Source organism: Vespa mandarinia, chromosome 1 (assembly GCF_050613455.1).
Source record: "Vespa mandarinia isolate Hongniang chromosome 1, ASM5061345v1, whole genome shotgun sequence".
In the NCBI taxonomy this organism is placed as follows: Eukaryota; Metazoa; Arthropoda; class Insecta; order Hymenoptera; family Vespidae; genus Vespa; species Vespa mandarinia.
Window position 1 is genome coordinate 7,410,508 of NC_140810.1, and position 23,443 is coordinate 7,433,950.

At 36.4% G+C, this 23,443-nt stretch overlaps 1 protein-coding gene across 4 annotated transcripts in view; it reads left to right on the forward strand.

Moving 5' to 3' along the window:
• The window catches only part of Egfr (epidermal growth factor receptor), a 119,557-nt gene that overhangs the window by 69,309 nt on the left and 26,805 nt on the right, over nt 1–23,443 (forward strand). Inside the window, exon 1 of one of the 4 annotated variants that reach the window (XM_035878216.2) lies at nt 289–428. The exons of the other annotated variants lie outside the window; for them this stretch is intronic. The gene's annotated coding sequence lies outside the window, so the exon portion shown is untranslated. Of the gene's footprint in view, nt 1–288; nt 429–23,443 lie in introns of those variants that run through there. 4 annotated transcript variants of the gene reach the window in all.

The following is a 23,443-nucleotide window of genomic DNA, read 5'->3' on the forward strand; positions in this document are numbered from 1 at the left end:
TCGTTGTCGTCGTTGTCGTCGTTGTCGTCGTTGTCGATTATGACGATACACGTTCGCGCCATGGATTGTACGAGCATACGCACTTATAAGAACCACGTGTTACTTGCATGATCCTTTTCTCTCTCTTTCTCCCTCTCTGTCTCCTTCTATCTTCCTCTTATTCTTTCACGCATATAGCAGGATCGAGTGTACGTGAAAAAGTGCAACGACGAGCTGTTCTTCATGGATAATATCGCGAACGATCTCCCGCAATCAGTGTTTTGTGCGCGTCTTAAGAAAAACTCATCGCTCGTAGACAGAAACTGGTTTCGAAAGTGTGCGCGTTGCTTTCCATTCGGAGGCCGAGCCTATCGAACGCCTTAGGACATCGTTTTACGCCTTTGGAATAACCTCCTGTTTGTCCTTTTTTCGTCCTCACATTCTAAATGGTGAGTCCTTTCATATAAACACCTTAATCCTTTTCGACTTTTGTCATGATCAAAGTGTGGAATCAGACGTAATCTACGTAGATACATATATCAAAGTATCAAAGTTTCGATACCGATCTCGAAAACGAGATCCTTTGAAAGAACGATATAAATCCCGATGGAGAATTTCGCCTGGAGTTAAAATTTACGGAAAAACACAGAGTCAAGGATCGAGAACTGTCTCCAGGCTGGTAGTTCGACACACCTTAACGTTTCTTACATACATTCTTCCCTCGTGCTGCAGTCCTGTGAGTTGCCCTAGCGATGTTCAAGCACTTTCGCGCGTCCCTCAGCAACGATTTCCACGAAAAAAGTTGGAACGTTCTGTCCGAGTCCGAAAGATTTATATTGCTTTTCGAGCATCTTTGCGATCCTCGCGTTTGACGTTTCTTCTGGAAATCACTAAAAATGTCCCCAAGCAGTTACCTCGCTGCTAACCACGTGTTTATCGGTGCTCACGTACTCGCCATAAATCCTGACGCGTACGTAAACAGATTCACACAAAAATCATTCCATTATACGTGATCGTCTACCACAATCAAACACAATTCTTCCTAAGGCACGTTTCTCATCGTTACTTTTCATCATTTTCTTCATGTAAACAACGTCGAAAGAATTTCGTCCTTTTCATTATCGTCGTAGTTGTCGTTATACAAGCAAGTTCTATTACCTTCCTATTATCTATCTTTTGATCATTCTCCAAAAAATTAGAACTATTATAAAATGTCTCTATAATCAAATCGGATAATAATAGATTGAAATCTTATTGAGATAAGAATGGACATTTTTTGTAACCACTATGATATTTATTTCTACTTGAATTTTGTTATGCTACTTATTTATTTCTTTGATACTCATAAACATGGATGTCTTAATTAAAAATTGTCTCGAACTTAATCTAGTTCTTATGAAACTTGATATATCAGTTTTATAATTAGACCTAATTAATCTATGAATTTTTAAATAGTAGATAAACGTCATTTAAACTACATATGAAAAGGAAAGTCATATGATGCGCGACAGTTTAAGAGCACGAGGTTCACAAGCTTGGAATTTCTTTTACGTGAGCTAATGTTTGTGGGATCGTTAGTACACACAAGAGACTTGAACGCCGGGGTAAGAAGTAGTCGGTTTGCGTTGGCGGCAAAGCATCCGTTTGGAAAACATCGACTACTAGCATGTGGCATCTAGTATAGTTGAGGTAAAGCGTTAGGTAACTTTTACTTTGGTCTCTAATAGTGGCTAATGTAATTCGCTTTTGTGCAGGACGCTTTATCGTTTAAAAATAATGTGCTGAAATAAAGAAACCGAGAGAGAGAGAGAGAGAGAGAGAGAGAGAAAGAGAGAGGGAGGGAGAGAGAAACAGACAGTACTTATTTCCTTTCATTTCGATTTTTCTACAATGCAAATTTCAACATCTACTCGATATAATTTGATTTTTAATCTTTCATAATGAATCACTTTTATTACAATATTATTTAACCGCGAATTGAAAGTATGATTGTTCGTAATAATCGATTTATAACACTCTTTACGATGGATCGATAATCTAACAGAAATAAAAATAATTCATTCTAATACGTCCAAGTATCTGAGAATCTTGCAAAATGAAACTAACGATCGAGTTAAAGAACGGAAGTATTGTTTATGCGAATAACAATGAAAGTTGTTTCTTTGATGTGCAGCATCATTCGATGCGTGGTACGAAGATGCAGCTGTCTTTAACTCGTTATATTCTATGATGTTGATGCACAGAGGAAGATGTTACCAGATGTTAAATTCGATGCTTCTTATTGAATATCGTAACTCGATTATTATTCTATTGAAAAATATATCGAAGAAAAAAATCTTGCATTCTATGTCATTTGTCATGCGATTCTATTGTATGTCATTTATAGAAGTAGAAAAATATTTTGTTTTATTTTTAACAAAAAATAAATAAATAGAAAAAAAGAAATAGGAACATTAAAATAAATCTTGAGCATTCCCTTTTATTGAAACATATCGATCGTTTCGTATAACAATATCGAATGAAAGAAAGAAAAACATATTACAGAAACAGGTCTTAGTTTGCTGCATCATTTGAGGTTGTATCAGAATGCCACGTTTGGGATGTCAGTTTATGAGTATGCGTACATATGGATAGAAAGTCGAAGCTGCTCGGTCCCGTATGATGCGCTCGTAGGATGCGCTCGAAAAATATATTCCGTTTCTCCTAGGGATGCGCCTACTCTCGAGAAGATCATTAATTTCCTCTTCGAGACACTGGCGCTCGCTTCGAGTGCTCGCGGAATTATATTAGAATATCGTTAGTGTTACTTTTTTATTCTTTCTTCTTTTTTGTCTTTTTTGCTGTCTTCGTTTCTTTTTTTCTTTTTTTCTTGTCAAGGAACAAAGATAAGAAAGAGGAAAATAACGTTCGTTGTGTAATCGTTCGTTTCTAACATTAGTATCGTCGATGATATTATCGTTCGTTCAATTATTCAACAAGTTTATAACATAGATAGAAACATTTTTAGGCGTATTAATATAAACGCATAATTGCGCAATTTGCACACCGTTAAGTTCGATTCGTTGATTCCGTGCAATTTGTTCGCGATCGAGCAGCGCAGCGTTATATATCGTACAAAATGTCAGAGCCGGTCGTCGTATACAACGGTGCTTATAGTCAATATAATTCCAGTAGTTTCTAATCCAATCCAGTTTAAATAACGCAATCAATCTGTCAAAGGTGCATGACATTCACTCTACTGAGTAGCATAGATAACGTATTATTGCAGATAATACGTCTCGGCTTCAAACGGTAACTCATTGATAAACAAGAAAAGTAAAAGAAAAGAAATGAGAAAACTTTTGTATTATAAAGATCGTTTCGTTGGAATTCTTTCAAACGAGAAGAAAAACCTGAGGAAAAGGTCTTTGTATTCTACCGATTTAAGCAGTGTCGCTTACATAGCCGCTTCAAAGTCGAGAGCGTAACCAAACGTGGCTTTTTAAGTAGGTATGCATTCTCGATAGTTTTGAGCACGGTCAGCTAGGAAGGGAATTCTTCGCTAGAAAGGGAAAACCTTTGAGATCGTAAAGGAACCCCAAGGTCTATCTTAGTTAAGGAGTATTGACGTTAGATTCGTTCTTCAATGGACCATCCCACCTGCTTAGTCAGAGAGTCGAAGAGAAAAAGGAAAAGAATAAGAAAAAGAAATATGAAGAAAGAAGAAAAAGATTTACGTTATATCACGCGTTCGTTCAATCGTTTTGCGATAAAAAAAAAAACAAAATATAAGATATGCGTCTTTTAAACGATCACGAAAGACGTTTGAATCAGTCAAGACTTATGGAACTTTTTACATTTTCATGTTTTCAAATAGAAACGATCGTATCGCGTGATTTTAATGAATCGTATCTCGGCGAATAGAACGAAGAGACAAAAGAAAATAAAGGAGAAAGAAGCAGTATGTAAGCGCAATTAGTACTCGGCATGTTTCTAGGAGTCCTATCGTCGTTGTTCGTAACCATCGACTTTCCCTTTTAATGGCTGCCATTATTGGACTCCAACAAGGATCTCGGGGCATCCTTGTCGATCGTAATTACCTACCGATCTTGGAAGGACTTTGAAAGGGAGAAGGCTTCGTAATATTTGCAAATCAATTGGTGGTAACGACGATCGGCAAGAAAAAGAAGAAGAAAAAGAAAAATAAGATAGGGAGAGGGAAAGAGAGAGAGATAGAGAGAGAGATAGAGAGAGAGAGAGAGAGAGAGAGAGAGAGATACTCTAATAGCCGAAAGGTGTATGCTTCGTACATCTCGGGAGATGCTGGAAGGTCCAGAAGTCGAGGGAAAGGCGAGAGGACTGACGTCACCATCAGGAATGAGGTTAAACCGATGCTAAAGTCGCGCTCGAGCAGTAACCGCTATAACGTTAACTTTGCCGTTGCAGGATGCATGAGAGTCCTGGAAACTATAGCGTTCGCGAGATTATCGGGAGAGAGAGAGAGAAAGAGAAGAGAGAAAGAGAAAGAAAGGGATTCATAGATCCGTGATTGCATCACGAATGTATCTTACTCGCGCGTGCTTGCCGATTCTCTGCCAAGATTCACGATTGATAATCGATTGCTCCTTCGACTCGATGACTTTCGAGGAATGCGATTGCGACGTTCTTTAAAGCTTAAAAACAGAGAAAAAGAACGAACTATACTAAACCTTTCCTCATTTCTATTTTCTTAAAGAAGAAATAAATATCTAAAAGAACATCGTTGATCGGATGCCAACGAAGTTTTCAAAAATGATGAACTTGATCCGGAGTGACTGATAACGTTATCGACTGATAACTCGTCTACCTGTCAGAGAGTGGAAATTTTGAGTAAAGAAGATAGAAAACGTGTTTATTTCGCGTATGGTTTACTATTCATCAAATTTGTTTAAACGGCCTCGTCGGTATCCTCTATCAGTATCGCTCATATATTAAATCGTGTGTTTTATAGAGGCAGTAACAAAAAAAAGAAAGAAAGAGAGAGAGAGAGAGAGAGTATAGATCATAAGCTCTACTGAATCTACTCTCAAAAACTGTCTTCTCGCTCTATCTTTTCAATCGAGATAGAGTCTCTCTCGATTCGGGAGACTAATAAAATTCTCTTCAAGCGAGAGAGATATACCTATCCATCTACCTATTTATACCGTCTAGAAACTAAAATCTCTCGTTTTGCCGCGGTTTCTCCTTCATTCTTGGTATCCGTTTGCCAAAAGACAGAAAGGAAGGATTCTCTCTGATCTACGACAAAAAATGTTACAGGCCGATCGATCGTCTTCTACTCTCTCTTCTCTTTCGATTCTCACGATCTTCTCTCATTAACATTTTGGGGTGAGGATGGGGGTGGTGCTGGGTGGAAGTAGAGGATGGGTGCAGCGAAGAAGAGCAGAGAGAAGAGGAACAGTAAATCTAAAAAAAAAAAAAATACAAAAGAGTCCTTCTAACGCCGACTACCAACGCTATCTCGATGTGCCATCCGTTGGAAGCCTTTGTCTTAAGAGAGTGCACGAGTTTGCTCGTATAAAATGTGCTGCCCTTTCGAAAGGGTCCAGATTGTACGGGGTACTAATACCGGGCTGGCACCTTCTCCGAGTATCGTATAAACCAAGAGAGAGAGAGAGAGAGAGAGAGAGAGAGAGAGAGAGAGAAAGAGAGAGAGAAAGAAAAAGAGAGGAGTTTCTCAGGCAGACTACTCTATCTACGGAGGATCTCCTTTGAAGCAACACGGACGAACTCGTGCGCTGACCCCCAAAGGCTAAAGATTACGAGACCTCGGCGCAGCTAGAATTCGAGCTCCTCCATGAGGACGCGAGTAAAGCTATACTCCTCTTTTAAACCAAGTAGAATATCGCGTGCTCCTAAGTCGTTGCTTTTCCATTAGAAAGATAAGAGATCGAGAGGATTGACGTATTATTATTTCTCTCCCCATATTTACGTTTCTGTTACTCGATTTACTTCGACATTGTCGATAATAAATAATCAACGTACCATCGAGGATAATATCGAATGTTTCACTTTGAATATTACAATAGACGCCTTTTTATTGTCTTTTTATTAAATTCGTCCAATAAGTAATGTCGAAATTTTTAATATTTTATATCTAAATTAACTAATTATTTTTTACTAAAAATTTCCACACTTTTGGTAATTTATTGGTCAATCTAATAGTATAGTATGTGAAATACTAATAATATAGTTGCTATAGTCTTTTGTTTATTTAAACTATAATCTAAAACGATAATTGTATATTGGATATATTAACAATATATAGAAATTGGTAATATTATTTTAAAATATATACAAAATTCGATCTTGGAAAAAAAATAAAACTTTGACCTTGTAAAATTCTTGTTTTCGTAAAAATACCAAAGTCAATAAGTGATTTTGTACTCAGCTCGCAAATAACCCTTTGTTTTATCGTTCTTTGCCACCTGCGTCACGATTATACGCACCTCTCTTATTTTCGTATGCGCAGCTTCGTCGTTTAGCGTAAGCGTAAATACGTGGGCTATTCGAAATGAGGGCGGGCCGTCTGGTTGGTAGACAGATACCTACTATACCAACCTTTCGCGAGCTGCTCGTTGTCTCGTAATTACAACGATTATACTTGCTTTTTATGATTGCATCGCAAATGCGAGACCTACATATGGCTCTTTCGCCTTTACGTAAATACTCGTTCGAGCAGAACGCGATTCGTGATGGTCTCTTCCTTTCTTTATTTGTTTGACATATATAATTTAAACTTAGGCCAACCTGTGATTCGACTTTTTCAACATGATGATACGAAACTAAAAATTTCCCTTAGTGTCTTAGAAATATACAATCGATTAAAATTTTGCTTATATAAATTGTGTTTCATATTAGAGAAATATAATTCATTTATTTATTACATCAAATAAAAATATTACAGGAAACAAAAAATTCCTTAAAATAAACCATCGTTAGAATTCAATTTTACTTTTACAATTAATTCAATTCATTAAAATATATTTGATAAAGGAAATTAATATTAAAATATAAAAATTCGTATCGTAATTTCGATTGACTAATTCTTATATTTGCATTAGTAATGTCCAATTGAAATATTATAAAATCTTACAGTCAGATTTTATTACAAATTTTTATTTAAATTAATTTCGTAAGATATAATGTATTTACGTATATTACAATACGTTGATCGATTTTATCAATCTCCGTATGTAAAATATATTTATATGTAAAATATATTTGGTTTATAATCTCATGTGAAAAGGAAGCTGACGAAAGAGTGGCAGTTACGTTCAGTGCGCGCACGCGCCGACTCGGGCACGAGCGTAAAGGTGTGCGCGTCCAGATATGGCCGCCGCCTGCGCACAGTACTGGTCCGTCGTCTCTCCTGCCTCCACTGAAGAGTCCTTGACGCTTACCCTCTGTGTACTTTACTTTACGGTTTGACAAGCCACGAAAGCCGAACTGATTTTCCTTTTGACATTTTTATTTTTCTATTTTTGTAAACTTTTTAATATCTTTAATCTTCCAAATTTGTATCCTTTCGAAGCAAGAACACTGTTTTTGATCTATTCTTTTTAGTCTATTTATTTTTTTCTTCCTTTTTTTTTCTTTTTTTTTTTTTTTTTTTTCTTTTACACACTGGTATATACTCGATATGTAAATCTATTTCGAAAGCTGAACGAACAGCATCGCATATCGATTCTCGGACGTCGTAGAATTACAAATCATCTTCTTACGATAAAAACGTGCGACACGTCTTAGAAACAAAGATAGAATCATTCTACCTAAGAAAAAGTATCGTAATATTGGAAGAAAGAATAGCGATTTCCTTGTATACTTTATTTCGTATGAAATCACGTAATTAATGACGTTTCGTCATCGAACGTACGTTCGTTTTTACATTTTTTATCATTCGTTTTCTTCGTTATCTTCCTTCTTATTATCCTTAATAAGATACAATAACACTTTTAAAATTTATCATAGTTACGTAATTACAATTTTTACATACATACGGACAAAAAAATAACGATTCGACATTTCACGAACGATCGAATGAATCGAATGAAGACGCCAAGCGAATTGGAATCGAATGGAATCCTTAATTACCCATCAGGCGCGAAGTGGGATCGATTCGAGGTAAACGGAAAGAATCCTTCGGTTTCTCGAAAGCCGTGAATTGGTGTAAGTCCGATGTCATTGTGATTTCTTGTCTCGAACATCTTCGAATCAACGGATTCGTCGTTGTTCTTAGACCCGGTGTCTCACCTTCTTTTCCCCTCTTCCTCCTCCTCATCATCTTCTTCTTCTTCTTCTTCTTCTTCTTCTTCCTCTTCTTCTTCTTCTTCTTCTTCCTCTTCTTCTTCTTCTTCTTCTTCTTCTCTTCTTCCTTTCAGTCTCTTCGTTCTTCCGTTCCTTCCTGTCTCCACCCTTTCTCTCTTCTCCGTCTCTCTTCCCTTTTCTCAAGGCAGGTCGCTCGGTATGTTAATGTCATTCTTTCGAATCCCCTCGGTCCCGATTCGAGGTACTAGCCCGGTCTGGTTTTTCGTGTCGCCGAGGATGTCGCTTCTAATTGACGAGTGGCGGACGTATACGCGTTTCAAAAGAGAGAGAGAGAGAGAGAGAGAGAGAAAGAGAGGAGGGGAGAGAGCAAGAGTAGAAAAGAGAAAGAGAGAGAGAAAGAGAGGCAGAACACATGGAATAGAGAAAGAGGGTAAACGATGGACATGTGTCCGAGGTGTTCGAAGCAAAGTTCTGGCATGTCTTATTATACGTTGAAGAGCTCGATATTTTGAAAGGTTCGTGGCAAACGCGAAGATGCGACCCCTCTCTTTCTTCCTCTCCCTCTTTCTCTCTCTCTCCAGTAAAAAAAGAGGCGACACGTTCGTCTCGAGGACAGTGCATTTCGGTCGTCTCGAAGAAAAGTCTCCGTGGGACGTGTCTCGAATCATGGGAGGACTGAAAAATGAAAGAAAGAGAAAAAGAGAGAGGGAATAAAACAGAGAGAGAGAGGGGGGATATTAGAAACTTTATCATTATGCTCTCGATTTCATGTAAATGAAAAAAAAATAAATAAATAAAAGGAGATATCGAACTTTCCGTTTCGATATACGTGCTTATTAGTTCGACTGATTGTAGGTATAATTCTGACGTAGTTTCGAGCGAGACGAATCGAGTGGAAAAATGCTCGAAGAGATGTTATTAGCGTTTAGCTTCGGTTTCGATCGGTGGTTTCACGTTCAATGATCAATTCAACTCCCTTCTTTCTTCGAATGAAATTCGATTCTACTTTTAGATTTCTTGCAAAATTATGATATAATATTTGCTTGCTTAAAATCTAAGATTCTCTTACAAAAGTAGCAACTTTTTGGAGAACTCCAGAAGATAAGAAACTTTTCTAATTCTCTTTTGCTCGTTGTAATCCACGAGCAACATAGGAGGAAGAACAATTCACATTTCATCTTTGGCAAATACTACGAGTGAGTGAGTTCTTAAAGAGAGAGAGAGGGGAGAGAGTTTTGAGTTATTTTGATAGAATCTAATCATTGGATATAATATATTTTCTTAAAAAAAATAAAAAGATGACTATTATTTCTTTCTCTAAAAATATTTTAATTAATAGAATAACAAGAAAACAATAAAAAATTTGTTTATGTTAAAAAGTTTTGTAATGTACAAAAAAAAAAAAATAGTGTAAATTCAAAGATCTTCGATGACATAGACAAATCCTGCCGTTTCTCTCTCTCTCTCTCTCTTTCTTTTTCACAAATGATACCGTTCGCACTTCTAATAAGCGCCCGAGGTGGACGCGAGTCAGTCGTGCGACCGTTGGACGCGTGGGAGAGAAATTGCGAGAGGATCGATGGCTCCAAAGACGTGAGATGAAAAAAGGATAAGAAAAAGACGAAGAAGATGAAGAAGCTGAATTTACACGTATACATACTAGAAGAAGAAAAAGCGATCAGAGATCTCCAATCTCATGACGTTGTAGCAAGTACGCTAAGCAAGTAGGTGTTCTCCTTTCGAGTGGGTGTCGCTCCTCCTTGGCTGCGTTGCAACGGTGACATCATCATGTGCGTAGTCAGCTGATTCGACATAGATGGAGCGAAAGAACGGAGAAAAGTGTTGAGTATAATTAACGAGTGTTAATCATTTTTTTATAGTTACGCATCGATCCTAGTTCGATCACAATGACCTCCATTCCTGAACCGGACGTTCACATGTTATGACTCTTGAATAATTATAAGGGTAAATTTAGACTCGTATGAAGGATACTATATGATGAACTCGAAAACTTGAACCTTGAACGATGAGCGAACTCCAAAGCAACTTACGATGGACCTCGTAGTAGCAAGAAAACCAAACAGTTACGGAGAATACAGGACCGATAGTAAATTCAAGTAAGACATTGTCCCTCAATCTCTCTCTGTTCGTTTCGAACAGGGTGGTCCACCACGAGCGGCGCACGTCGTCTTCGTCGCATTCCCATTGCTCGTATAACGAGCTCTCTGGACTCTCTCTCTCTCTCTCTCTCTCTCTCTCTCTCTCTCTTTCTCTCTCTCTCTCTTTCTCTCTCTTTCTCTCATCGCTCCTGGGTGTTCCACGCGTCAAGCGAACTGTATCTTCGCAGGGAGTGATCCCTAACCTGAATAAATTGCATTTCATTGCCCGTTGAATCGCCATTTGCCGAAGACCCGGTGGTCGATTCTTGATGATCTAATCAAGAAGGTGCACCTTTTATCCATACTTTTCCTTGCATTACCCATTAAACAAAAGTAACGGCAAACGTTCGAACGCTTCTGAAGATACATAGATACTATAACTAGTAATGACACGTTCATTCGCATATTCGAATTACAAAAGAGAGAGAGAGAGAGAGAGAGAGAAACGTCGCGTGACCGATCGATCGGTGAACAGTGAGAAGACTTTCCCACGGCGAGAACGCGTTGTGACCTCCAAGGCGATCTACCTTGAAAGACCAGAGCTATAGTAACGAAGCGATTCCTCTTGTTGAAGTAAGGATACACTCGCGACATTCGGAAAGTCTCGTTAGAATGGAAAAGTCGTTCCTCGTATGTACATAGATGCGATCGAAGCTGCCCTCTCACGTTAATTCTCTCCTTCCTCCTCACACCGAATGCCAGCGCATTAACGCAAATCGTCTATACGCTGTGGCACGCACTAACATTGGTAACGTTGTTACCAAGCAATACGCATTCTCGACGATCCCTTATGTTCTATCTTTCTCTCTCTCCTTCTTTCTCTCTCTCTCTCTCCTTCTTTCTCTCTCTCTCTCTCTTTCTTTCTCTGACCATTCTCACGTTTTCACGAGCTCGTTGTACGAGAAGAAAAACTTGGCCCAAACTTGGATCGTATGCAGATCCTTCCTTTCTACCAAATGGACGAAGGTATATCGATACTTCTTCGAAAGAAATTCGCGTTCCAAAGTATACGAATTTCTTATCTTCGTGGTTGAGTTTCAAACATCATCACGATCTTTAAAACTGTCTTTAGAACTGTGCAGTCACTATTTATTACCGACTTCTTTCGTAAGTCTCATCGTGAAATAAATGTGAGAAACGTTGCACAACATCGAATATGCGAAAGAGAGATATTTGTACTGCAAGAAATCATTGAGATTAATAGGAATGTTCTTCTTCATCCTAACTTTTTCATCGTCCCTTCTCTTGAAATTATATTTCGAACAATCGACAATATAAAAAAGAAGCTCAAGAAACAATTGCAGTTAAAAGTGCGTGCTCCAACATGCAACGGATTATTTATATCGTAATGTATATCTTTAAGTAAAAGGAATAAAGAAAAAGAGAAGGAGAAAGAGAAAGAAAACTGAGGAGGATTTCGATTCTCATTACAGATACGGTCGAGAGAAACGAACCGAGAGCTAAGCACCATCGTCTCTCGCACTTTAATCGACTTTCGATTACATTCAACATAGAAAATGCGTTTCTATACATGAGAGAGAGAAAGAGAAAGAGAAGAGAGAGAGAAAGAGAGAGAGAGAGAGATAGAGAAAAAGAGAGAGAGAAAAAGAGAGAGAGAGAGAGAACGAGCATTGACACCAGTGACACGAGTAACGATCGTATAAAAACGATGTTCGGAATCTTTCGATACGAGATAAAGACCAAATCGAAGAAGCGGATCAAAGTTTCCATGAGACTTTCTACGAGTTGTTTAACTCGAGTAAGATTCCATTCGAAAGCTACAATCTATTCGCGGTCTCCTTGCTTCTAGATAGAGAAAGAGAAAGAGAAAGGAAAACAAGGAAAAGATGCAAAGCCGATAGCACCTTGACGCGACAATAGTCTATTCGTTACTTGGCACGTTACAGTCAACAGCAAGAGACAGGAAAAAAATAATAAAATCCAAAGATCGAGGGAGGCGACGAGAATCTCGAAGATAGGCCACGTTTGTCAACGTAAAGAATGCCGCTACCATGGAGGTCTACCTTCGTGATGAGGATGGAACGATCGTCAAAGAAGAAATTCCGTATTAGGAATATCTTTATTATTATTTTTGAAAAATCGAATACTATTGATGTCTGGGATGTACAATCGAATTCAACGATTTTTTGTCCTATCATCAGAATTTTATTTAACTTGTTTATTATCATTTGTTAAAAATTTATACGTATTTAACATTTTATTTATTAACTTTTAAAGTATACTATCTTCTTCTGTGAGTTAATATTTGTTTTTTTTTGTTTTTACATAATTCTACTCATTTTGCAATACCAAAAAAATAAATTTATTTTTATAAGCAAAAAAGTTTAATCTGAAACAAGCTGTATGTAAAATGCATCGTTAATGTTTCAAGAACGAGAAGCGCTATAAAGACGACAGAGCCCATAAGTGGCAACGAAAAGAGACAGGATGAAAAAGGAAATACGCTTGCGGAGACTCACAAAGCAATTACCCTATTACCCTCTTGGGTGGACAGAGCGAATTACGCTAATATATCGAAGACATCTTGCTCCTCTTGTTTTCCTTCTCTCTATTTCTTTTGTGGTCATGCAAAAGCAAGAAATTCCAAGGTATTCCGAGTAATAAAGTAATCGATTTAACGTAGTGAAATAAACGTAGCAGTATTTTTGCAATTAATATTAAAAACTATTATCGTTCAAATATAAAAATTAGATATTAAAGTGTGTGAATTTTTTTTACTCGCGTTTATAAAAAAGAAAAAAAAACGTGAAAATATTGCACGACGTTTAATCATCGTAATATCGAAAAACTTGTCGATAAAGTGATCTCGGAATAAATTAAAAAGAATTTTTTTTTCATTCGGAAGATTCTCCAAATTATACTATTCTATTCGAAAGAATTCCTTTGACATACGGAAATCTTGTTTACTGTCGACGATGCCGTTGAACTATCATGGAAAAAGTATACGAAAGGAAAGGCTTAAGTCGGCTTGAGCTTACGCTTTATAAGAAGCCTTGATGTTTCTATAATTTCACAACTTAAGCATCGCACTCGCTAAGGAATGACTCTCGAACGATTTCGTCGTCGCTCATATGGACATCGGTTGCGTACCGTCCTAAGAGGATTACCTCTTTCGAGAGAGCCGATTTTGCGACTTTATCGGTCTTTCCTCTTTTCTTTTTCTCATTTTTTTTGTATCTTACTCCATTCCAAGCATCTCGATATCTCTCTTTCAAATTCTTTTTACTCGTCCATCGAGAAGGATTAAGTGCCAAGCGAATGAACGTGTAAAATAAAAAAAGAAAAAAGAGAGAAAGAAAGAAAGAAAGAAAAAGAGAGAGAGAGAGAGAGAGAGAGAAAGATTTTGAAAGCAACCAAGTACGAAACGAAATTCACAAGGTGCTCGTATTCGTGATTTTTCTTCTTTAAATCTTTCAGGAGAAAAGGATTTTATCTTCGAAAGGATTAACCAAAATAAATATTGTAAATTTTATCGAGATATTTCAGAATTAAATATTATTTAAAAATATGCAAAAGGAAAAAGGACAAAGTCGACGAGAAAAAAAGAAAAAAGTGGTTTTCTCTTTAATATATAATGGGGATGTATGATAATCAGTAAAAAAAAAAAAAGATAGAAATAAAAAAAGAAATATAAAAAGAAACATCAACCAAATGGTATTTTCCTCGTAACATCGTATAAGTCGATCGTCCCTGATCGGACCAATATAGGAAAGAGGTTGTTCGATAGCAAGGCGACGATCCGTTGTAAGGTAATAAATAATACAAAAGTCGCGCAAGAGAGGAATCGCGGTATTGGTAGCTATGTGGCTACGAGAAGAAGGTACGACGTTGCCCTTGTCTTGAGCGCATAATTAAAACAAACAAAGGAGGATCGGAAGCGCATCGAATCCGAAGGAATAGCGGGATCTCGTCGTCCTTGCAATTTCAAAGTGTGTTAACGTGTATGTATATATATATATATATATGTGTGTGTGTGTGTGTGTGTGTGTGTGTGTGTGTGTGTGTGCGCGCGTGCGCTAACACGAGCTGAAAATATTCTCGAGATGATAAAGTTCGAACTCTCATTTGAAAAAATTCTTTTTCTTTGTATTGGAAGATGCAAAAGATCGACTTGCGTGTACGTAAGTTCGTATTCGAAAGCTTGACTGGCTCCGACCGTTTCACCAATCTAACCGTGAATTTACGAGAGTAGAAGGGGCCACTTAAGGGCCAACATCGATGAAGTATACCATACTTATAGCACGCCCGTGGATACACTGGAATCCGGCTCTTTGATGATCGTAACTCGAATACTTTTACGAGCGCATCGCGTTCAACACGTGTTGTATTCTCGCGATGTTCTCTCTCTCTCTCTCTCTCTCTCTTTTTCTCTCTTTCTCTCTCTTGCTTTGTGAGTATATGTATAGAGTATGTATTTATAGTATGTATAAGTATAGGAATGAAAGCATTATGCAAATGACAATCCCGAATACGTGTGTTGCGTAAGTGAGAGTCATTAACCGAGAAGGTTGATAGCTTTCAAAGTGGTTCTTGTTTCTCGAACTTTTATCTTTCGACCTTCTGTCCGTTTCTTCTTGCCTTTTTTTCTTTCTCTTTTTCTTTAATTTTTTTCATTTCGCATTAAACGCATGCACAAAAACGAACTTGTGAATCACCGATTAAGGAAAAGTCGGTAAAGTTTTCTGAGATATGGCTCCTCTCATCGGAGATGAACGATGAACCATAGCGGAGAGTTGTTCCTCGATATTTATAAGGAATTGCAAGGAACGCCGTGATAAATCAAAACTGCGTAAGGTAGGGCCGCGAGGTTGAACCGGACCCTCGTGAGGTCAGATCGACTTGCGTTGCGACGTAGAAGGAGAAAAAAGAAAGGTAGAGGTCTAAAGAAAGAGAAGGTAGTTTAAAGAAAGAAAGAGAGAGAGAGAGAGAGAGAGAATCTGAAGATCCAAGATGAATGTCCAGGAATGGAAAGAGGGAACCAGAACTCATCTGCATTCCTCTAGATGAACGATGTTCTTGGCTGCTCTTAATAATTAACTGGCCTTATCGCCAGGAGTAACTTACGCGTGAACTTTACACTTTCCATCCGATCGTTTCTTTTCATTTTGTATTTTTTTTTCCTTCTTATTTTTTTTCTTCTTCTCGGGTATATAATGAGAAATTCGTATACGAATAATTACACAACGAATCCAAAGAAAATCAAATAACATCAGACCGAAAGGCAAATCTTTAAAAGAAGAATATATGGACATAATCACGGTCTGAGCCTTCGTAAATGCAAAAAAAAGAACAGAACATATTAAAAATCTTTACGAAAAAATTATGAGAAGAAAAAGAGAGAGAGAGAGAGAGAGGGGGGGGGAGAGAAAGAGAGAAAGAGAGAGGGAGAGAGAAAAAGAGAGAGAGAGAGAGAGAGAAAAGGAAAACAAAAAAAAAGAATCTCTCTTCTCGATAAAAGTTCGCTTAACCCCAAGTCGAACTCTCTCGAGAAGCATTACTTGGAATGACTGGCAAGCTGGCGGAACGAAGTTATGTTCGCAGTAAACGCCTGCGTAATAATGGGTTTCGGTCCTTGGCACGCACCAAGGCGCCCTTCGACGGTGAAGCCTCACCCTATCGCTAAGAATGGACTTTATACTGGGACCAAAATTGGTGCCAGCCACGAATTGGCATAATGACAGGTATCACGATGCACCGATTGCTCGACCTCGGAGCCTTCGACGGCCTTCCTACGGGTTGATATGTCATGCGGCTTCTTCTTTCCATCGAACGACACTTACTATGTAAATTGATGAATTCAATGAAAGAATATAGCGATATTCTATGCAAAAACTTTCCTAAATACTTATAAACATTGTTACATAATATATGCATATACGTAAACGTGTTAATGTTGTGAACGACACTTACTATACAAATTCATGAATTTAATTGTATATACATATATATGTAAATATACATATATATATATATATATATATATATATATATATATATATATTAATGTTAATGTTGTATCAAGACGAGAATGTGTACTACAAAAGGGTTTAGAAGAAAAAGAAAAGGGAAAACGCGATATTTAAGATCCTTTAGAGATATCTCGATTCTAAAGAAGAATCAGTACAGGCTTTTTTTCCTTCTTCATGGCCAGTTAGACAGACCCATCCATGCCCTTTCCTTTCTCCTTCGTCACCTCCCCCTGTTTCTTCAGGCCCATTTTATCTTTTGGATCCCTGGCGGCCTCGTTTCAGGAGCCATTGTCTGCACTGCGTTTCAGGATGCCGACACCGGCTTTAATGAGAATTTTAATTATCCAATCCTGCACGCTCGTGGCCCACCAATAAAACGTACAGACGTTCGAAAAGCGGTTACTCTTGCGCAAGGCGTATTGAAGTATTTTCTATAGTGACTATGCATCCTTTCTCAAGACTCTCAAGTCATTGGAGAATTTAATTACATGTGTATAGAACTTAATGGAATAAAGCTTCGTTGAGTGCATTCTACTATGTATTCGTTTATTCTTTATTTCGTTATACAAACTTACAAAGCATCAGAAAAATTTGAAAATTCAAGATTCGATAAATAGTATTTCTTAATATTTAATAATCATTATGACATTTTATCGTCAGTTGTTTCTTTTTTACGTTGCAACCAAATGGAATATACCAATTCTTTTTCTGGCCTTTTTAATTTATTAGCAGGTTCATTTTTTACTTTCACGTTATTTTGTTTATCTTTTTTTTTGTAGTCATGTTTATGTGATATATTGAATTTTATCAAATCCTCAGACATTGAGGAATAAGGTTTCGTTTTTTTGGATGAATCTGAATTATTTGAATTTACAGGATTTGAAGGTATTCCTGAATTATTTTTAGATCCAGTTGGATCTCCTTTATTTTTATTTGTATTATCTACTAATAAATTTATAGAATTCGAACGTCCTTTAGGCTTTTCTGTTATATTACTATTTTCTTGAGTATTTTTCGATGAATGTTTATAAGATGAATTTTGGGCTTTTATATTCTCTAATTCCTTCAACGGACATCGTAGTATCGTTTCGGCTAATGAATCTATTAAAGTGTTAGCATTGCTCGTCGAAGATGATTTCGAAGGGTTTTGTACTACCGTTCCTTTGTCCGATCTTCGAACAGTCATAGTGTTCTTAATTTTTGTAGATTCTTCGTTGATAGAAGGATTAAGGTCCTTTATAGAATCATTATCAAAGTATTTTACAGAGTTAAATTTTTGTGGTTCTTTAACATTCTCTTTTAATTTTTCTAATGTTTTCGATATTTTTTCACGCAACGATTCATTTTTAATCTTCTCTGAATCAACAGCTTTTATATCAACGTCTTTTTTAAGATCTAATTTTTTTTCTTTATCGGCATCGTTACTGTTCGACGACTTTAATTCATTCGTCATTTTATCCTTTTTCTCTTTAAGTTCAACGTTTCTTGGACTATACTTTGTCGGACTTTGTATAGATATAGTGATCGGTTTAGTTGATTGACTGGTTTTAATTTCATCACGATTATCCAAACGTTGATTTTCCTTTTCCGTTATCTTCTCGTTAATCGTCGTCCCAATTGAATCCATTTTTTTCATTTTATCTTTTACAACTTCATTCGTTGTCACATCTTTTATTCGACTTGTCAATTTTTCAGATTTTTTTCTCGATGCAACTGTTACCCCATAATCTATCAAAGTCCCATCTTTCTTCTTTTCTATAGGTTTCATGGAATTATAAATATTATTTATCTTCCTGTTCTTTAAATCATTCATATGCTTCGTTTGCCTTGCCACATCGTTTAACAAATCTTTTTTATTACTCGTTTGCATGTTCGATTTTTCTTCAGATGACACCACCTTGTGACGAATTAATTTCTCGTTTCTCACTTTGTCGACATTATGTTGACTTGGATTTATTCCAGGATCGATATTTTTTATAAGAACGTCAGACTTTGGTAATTCCTTCATTTGTATTCCAACGCTATCTTTCTTCTCCGTCGTTAAACGTTTCTCATCAGGAACATTTTTCTTCATACTTTCTACTTCCTTCGTCGTACTAACGTTCTTTATTTCTCGCTTCAAAGAAGCGTCGTTCCGCTTATTTAACTTTTCCTCGGCTATTTTTACCGAACTCAAAGACGAACAACTCGTAGTTTTCTTGTTGACAAGAACAGGATTATCTCGTGTGATTTGAATGTTTCCACTTTTGAACGTGGTCGAACTTTTCGATGTCTTTTCACCGTCAAGTGGTTTAGAAAACGTCATTGAATCTTTTGTATCGTACTTGTTCTCTGCTTTGCTAAATTTAACTTCAATAGATGGATTCTGCCACTTTGTTGAAGACTTCTTTTCTTCTGACGAATCTTGCGTAAGCTTTGATTGTACTTTATCATTCAAAGTATACGTTCGATTCGACTGCTTTGCTTTTTGCTTATCAATCACGTTCGTTGGCGCTGAAAAACTTTTCTGGTAATCCTCTTTTTTCATTGATTTTACATAAGAATCAGACCACCACGGTGACCACTTTGGTAATATACGTTCATCATAAAAGTCAGTTTCGGATGATTGATTATTTAAAACGGATTTCTTTGTAACATTATCGATCGTTTTAAAATCACGTTTATTCGATGGTGGAGATTTCTGACCATCTAACTTACCAGAACCAGGTTTAGGTTTTCCAGAAACTGTAGAAGAGTTCCCATCGGAAGATCGACCAGAATGCTTGGCTATAATATCTGCTAAAGATATAATTTTATTTTTTTCAGAAGTTTTATCAGATGCTTTTTCAGAAGCTTTTACAGAAGCTTTCCCAGAAGCTTTCTCAGAAACTGGATATTTTATAGCAGCTTTATCAGATATACTGCTACTTTTAATCGTACTCTTTTCAGAAGAAACAGATTTCAAATTTACATGTTTAGAAGATTCATTTCCGACACTTTTCCCGCTGCTATTTGAAACAATTTTTGATTCAGAAGGTTCATTTTTGTTAACGTTCAAGTTACTCTTTCTATTAACTTTACCACTAAAAGTCTTTGAAAATCTCAAATCAAGATCACTTGTTATCTCATTTTTCTTAACATCATCACTAACACTACCAGAGGTCAAAGTGTTTGATCGTTTCAAGGAGTCATTTATAGTTTTACCCAACGCAGGTCGTTCGGATTTTTCTTGAGTCTTATCGAGTTTATAAGATTTCTTCACATTGATTTCACTTGGTTTTTCTACCTTTTTAACAGGAATTTGTCGAATGCTCGATTCATCTTTATTTTTTATCGATGTCGATGATAATTCCGACATTTTCACGTTGACATTGCTATCTTCGACCTGTGCCAATTTCATTTTTGAACTCTCAGATTCGAGATCACTTAGCTTATGTTGTATCTTCTTTGTATCACCAGAAGTGATAATTGGATTAGTTTCATCAAAAGCAGTTGCTATTCGAAGTTTCAACACAGATTCCGAATTTTCTACATTTTTCACAATATTTTTCGAACTTTGATTCAGCGTGTTAAGATTATCTTTCGCATAAGGTACACGTATTTCGACTTTGTCTGTCGAAGTAAGAACATTCAAGGTTTCTGAACGTGCCTTAATAGTTCTAACATCTGAAATTGGTTTACCATTAATGGATAGTTCGAGTTCTTTCACTGGTAACGATGCTTCGCTGATAGAAATATGCATTGAACATGAATTTGGTTGATTTTGACCTTTAACATTTTTTGGTAACGCTTTAGACAAAGTTTTCTTATTATTCGACACAACAATAGACAATTCTTTCGAATCCGGATTTTTCGATTCCATTGCTTTTGCAATCCCTTCTAAGTTAACGGATACGACCGATTCATTTCCAGATGGCACCATTCGTAATTCCACTTGTGGATCATTCGGAATACTTGATTTTGTATTGCTTGGTATTTGTGACCAATCCTTTTTAAAAGTAGAAGTAAGATTTGACGAAGTTGGATTTTTGTAATTGGATGATGAATTTTGCCTAGACATTTTGATATCATTGACTTTCTCTGTTTTGATTTCTCGAATTTCTTGTTTTTCTTTGTAATTCTTTAAACTTTCTTGATTTATTTTTTTTTCAGGAAAAGAAGTTTCCTCTGGTGTTACTTCGATGAACTTCATTTTGTCGATTTTTGCAGCTTCGTCTGTCATAACATTTCGTAAAACATTTCTTTCTTTCGAACTAGATACATTTTTATCAATTTGCTTGAAATCATTCTCGCCAGTTGATTTTTTCAGATCTTTTATAATTTTATCAACTTTTCTAAGCCAATCTATTTCTTCATTTATACTTATCTGTTTACGAGAATCCATATTAAATACAGGAGACGAAACGAAATCTGATGTCTCTGATGTTGTAACTTTTACCGGGGAATGAGAAATCAATGATAAATTTGGAAAATGATCCTCATTTTTGATTGAAATAAGATCTTTATCCACAGCAGCACTATAATCAGCTATGATACTCGCATATGTACGTGTAGTTGTTTTAGGAACTGTCTGAGATTTATGTATCTCGAGGTTCTTGTTTTGTTCATTTTTATCATAAAGATCATTGTCGATTTCTGTAGAACGATCAAAATTTGTATCGACAGCGCATGACAAATCGGTTGTCGAAGTTTCTTCAGTACTCTCTTTGATACTAAAATTTTCCGTATTATATGTTGGATAAAACAAGGTCGAAGTAGTTCTAAAAAGTGTTTTAGACAAACGAACGTTCATTTTAGATTTCGATCGATTGCGAAACATATTGAATATATTATCGACGGTCATCATAGTCTCGTTATACGCTGTTATCATTTCTGCATATGATCGATTATCTCGATCACCTTCGTAATTTACACTATGATCGTAACACATAGTAGAACTGCTGCTAAATCTCACTTCTTGCTTCGGAGTGACACTTTCGATGTATTCTAATGGTAATTTTCTTTCTGACAAGAAATGTTTAACTGAAGATGCAATATATTTTGATTTTGTACCTAATTGTCCGTGTAACATTGTTCTTCTACCAATTTTAGTTTCTTCACGTCGACGTTCTAACAAAAGTTGATAGATTTTTCTCATGGTTAACTTAAAGGTACAATCGACTCTTGGTGATCGTACTTTGAAAGGACGTTTCTTAAAGCTCACTTCACTTTTGCAACTGCTACAATGTGTTATTCTTGTATCTATGAGAAAGAATTTATTTTTTTCAATCGTATAACCTCGAAAAGAATTAGACTCACGTCTGATATTTTTTTTCCTACAATGATATTATTTGGAATAAATAAGAATAAGCAACACTTACTTGATGAAACACGTGGTATTTTTTTATTAATGATACACTTAATATGATTCATTTTCTCCGATACTGATACTTGTGATTCCAAACGACTGTTATTTTACAATGACTGACGTAAAAGCTGTTATGTCGTATTCATTAAGTAATACCAATGAAATTTTGAAATTAGAACGGTTTTTAAAAGAAAGACTATTGAATTTGAATGTAAGTTTTTTTACTCGCAAAACGGCTCATGATGAATACATCATCGCGAAAACGTCACGTCGAAGTTTAAACAGATGAAAGTAACAAAAATATAATGTAACATTTTTCGATACTCTCGTATGTTAAATTTTATACTATAATTTGATAAAATCGATTAATGACATATGAAAAAAAAAAAGAAAAAAAAAAAAGAAGAAAAAAAACGGATATTAAGTTTTATCTTGATTCATTTCGAAATATAAAATATTTTTATAGCTACTCATATATTCCATAAATATCCGTATCTTATCTAAGCGATTTTACTTGCTATTGCACCTGGCAAACTCGTCCACGCCACGTTATCTGTATTACTTGATTTTCAAACCATATATGAAGATATCGTTTCAGACCATCATTTATGGACCACAGCATCCAACCGTCCCTTTCTACGTATACGTATCGCGAATCAGAAAATGATTACCAAAGAAAACGTAATAAAGCTTCATCCATAAACAAGCAAATTGCCAATTGCAACATGGTAGATCAAACTCATCTTCTCATCTACTTTAAAAGATCGATCTGTGAAGTTTACAATATAAAACTAATCAACATTATTTCACATCCATTCCAAAGTACAACAACGTCTTGTAACGTCCAATCGTTTTCGTAAATCGTCGATAAAACTCTCACATGAAGTCTCGACCCGGTTGGGACACTCCGTGCCGAGGTAAAGAAAAGATCTTAAAGATAAGAAACAAGAAAAGAAGCTGTGCAGCAGCGTGCGGCGTTTCTCGTGAGCTTGGCTTCGTGCAGCCGGTTACTACTTCGTGGCATTGTGCCATGAACGAAGAAGATCCAAATGTTAAAGTCACGCCATACAGAGCCAGAAGCGATCCCGTGAATTCTTATCCTACTGAATCTCCCGATTCCAAGTTGTCTCTTGAAAGAGCCGCCTTTAAAAGAATTTTTTTAATTTTGCGAGAAATCTATCTTTCTTAGTTACCATAGGAAAAAGGGATAAAGAGAAAGAGAGAAAAAGAGAGAGAAAGAGAAAGAGAGAGAGAGAGAGAGAGAGAGAGAAAGAGGAAGAGATGCAATCCATACATCATAATATCGTATAGAAATACTATAAAAATTCCTAAAAGAATGTTTCTAATGGTCCAAGAAAAAAAATCCAAGTAGAATCGCTAATGAGACATCATACCATTGACGTTACTAAGAACCGGTAGATATGATCTTCACATAAAATTATGGCTCGTGTGTATTTACATATAGATAGTTATATAGTATGTATTTGAAGAATATGTTAGTACAAATTTTCTCGTGGTTCGGTCGATCGTCGTATATCGGTAAGTTATAGGTTGCATGAGAAGACGTCTGAAAGAAAAGGAGGAAAAAAGGAAAGATAAAGAAAAAGAACAAGAGAGAAAGAGAGAGAAAGAGAGAGAGAACGGCTTTCGTAGGGTGCGATAATGAGCTTGGCGAGAGTTGGCGAGAGTCGACGTCGCAAACG